The sequence below is a fragment of the Petaurus breviceps genome, unplaced genomic scaffold (genome assembly GCF_028583685.1).
Source record: "Petaurus breviceps papuanus isolate PSGF00001 unplaced genomic scaffold, PetGlider_PUasm1.0 38, whole genome shotgun sequence".
Lineage (NCBI taxonomy): Eukaryota > Metazoa > Chordata > Mammalia > Diprotodontia > Petauridae > Petaurus > Petaurus breviceps.
The window spans coordinates 44555295-44557694 of record NW_027186304.1 but is presented as its reverse complement, the minus strand read 5'-3'; the positions used below and the strand labels follow the sequence as shown (position 1 = coordinate 44557694).

Sequence of the window (2400 nt, the reverse complement as noted above, 5' to 3'; positions counted from 1 at the left end):
GTATCTACTGAAAAACAAGCCTCCCTCCCCAGGCTTCTGGTGCACTTCAGCCTAGGGGCAGGGAAGATCTTTAAAATTTACATTCGCATTACATTCGGCCCCAAGATCTTTCATGCCCATAGCATAGACAATTTACTTTTGAATTAGCTCTGAACATTTCTTAGGTCACATTTTCAAAGTACAGAACTAAAGTTACCAAAGTGGCCACTGGCCCTTAAACAAACACAAAGTACATAGCATTATCACAATGTGATAGTAATGGCAATTAAAGATTCCCCTGTATTGGCTTGGTTTTCAAATTGATTGTATTAAAACCCAGAGTTTGTTAATCCCACCTGTGGGATGGGCTTGTTGATGTGAAAAGAAAGTCCTGAAGTGGGAGGAGCTGGTGACGTAGATTTGGAGAGACACTGGAGAGAGGCGGAAGATCTTTTTTTTTGGAAGCAGCACCTCGTGGAGAGAGAGAGAGACTAAGAGATTGCTGGTGGCCACTTTGAATTGCCCTGGACTTTTGAGACCTGCCCCCTGAGCTGCCAAGGACTGAGGAGACATGGCTGTTTTGCTGGTACTTTGTCTGTCTGTTTTGATGTTATTTTGCCAGATTTGTCCACTGGTGAAAGACTGTCCTGTTGAAGAAGTCCTGGAACCTGGCATTTGGTTAAGAAGGCCTGAGACTGTCCTGCAGACAGAGAGTGAATACTGTCCACTGGTGAGGGACAGTACTGTTGTTGCAGGGGTCTGGAGACTGTCCGGCAGACAGAATGAATACTGTCCACTGGTGAAGGACAGTGCTGTTGTTGCAGGGGTCTGGGAGCCTTTCTGTTGGTTCAGAAGCCCTGAAGAAGGATTTTCTTGTTGTATGTTTACAGAAATCCTGGGAGAGGGCTTTGCTAATGTGTTCAGGGGTTCTAGGACTGTTCTACAGACAGAGGATAAATTCATGAAGGGACTGGCAATGTATCTTATGGCCTTGCTAAGCCTTGTCTCTCCAGGAACTAAGATTGCTGAGAACTTGCCTCGTGTCAAGATGAAGAAAAGACCTCCATTTGGGTATTAAGTGCTGTGTTTAAACTTGATGTAACTCTGGGGTAGATTCAATTGTGATCCAGGGGTGGGGAACTTTTGACCTTTTTGTGTTCTATGGTTGAGCAAATGAATGTATTTTACTTATGTTTGGAAACTAATCTCCATTTGAGAAGAGGGGCTTTGTGGTGGACTTAATTAAGGTATAGCCTAGGGGTGGAGAAGTATTTGGAACAGAGACTTTGTAATTGATTGAATGATTGGAAAGTCCTGGGGTGGGGTAGGCCTTGGAGATGATTTAATCACACTTAGTAAATGCTGTATTTTGAATGATGTCATGTTTTGATCTTCTCTGTTCTGGGTTTGTTACTGAATAAAATAGAGAGCACCTATGCTGGTATTTTGAACCTGGGAAGTTGCCTTTGCTTGGTATTACATTACACCTAAGTGCTGGGGATACCAAAAGAGGCAAAAGACAGCCTTTATATCCTAGAAACGTAAAATCCAATGAAGGAGACAAAATGCAAATACATATATGCAAAGCAAAGTATATACAGAAAAAATATGAAATCAGTAACAAAGAAGGTATTGAAATTACAAGGGAAGGCTTCATGCAGAAGGTGGGATTGCTGTTGATAATTAAAGAAAGCCAGGGAGGCAGCAGTTGGAGTGCAGGAGGAAGAGTGTTTCAGGCATGGGGAATAGACAGAGATAATTCCTGCAGCTGAGAGATGGAGTGTCTTGTTTGTGGAACAACCAGGAGGCCAGAGCCACTTGATTAGAAGAATATAGATAACGGATTAAAGTATAACAAGACAGGAACCCCGTCTTCAGTGGAACTCCTAGAAACCAGATCCTGTCTCGCTAGATATTTGGGAGATGATAAACTCTGTGGTCAAAGATGATATATTGCATAGCTCCCAGCATTCTCTTGCTTGGTTGACATTAACCACTAGGAACGAGGTCATTAAGGATTAAGGTTAATACCGCTGTAATTTCTTTTCTTTTTTTTTTTTTTTTGCTTTTTGGAGGGGGGGAGGGTAGGGCAGTTGGGGTTAAGTGACTTGCCCAAGGTCACACGGCTAGTTTTTGTGTTAAGTGTTTGAGGCTGGATTTAAACTCAGGTTCTCCTGACTCCAGAGCTGGTGCTCTATTCACTGTGTCACCTAGCCATCCCAATATTGCTGTATTTCTAATGACAGTGAATTATTCAAGATTGCCACTGTATTCTTCATCTTCCCCCTTCACCAATTTCTAAACAAATCCTTATGACTCAAACACTTTTTTACATTTATTTTTTGATATATGTTTGGTCAAAATTATGTGAATATCATCCATATAGACATTTAAAAAAAAACACTTTGAGTCATTTTTAGG

The 2400-nt window shown here is 41.6% G+C and overlaps 1 long non-coding RNA gene across 1 annotated transcript in view; it reads left to right on the top strand.

Moving 5' to 3' along the window:
* LOC138170074 (uncharacterized) overlaps positions 1–1430 on the top strand; it is a 546486-nt gene extending 545056 nt beyond the window's left edge. The window contains exon 2 of the long non-coding RNA XR_011170533.1: positions 33–1430. This is a non-coding gene — a long non-coding RNA (uncharacterized lncRNA). The remainder of the gene's footprint in view (positions 1–32) is intronic.
* The last annotated feature ends 970 nt before the right edge of the window (positions 1431–2400 follow it).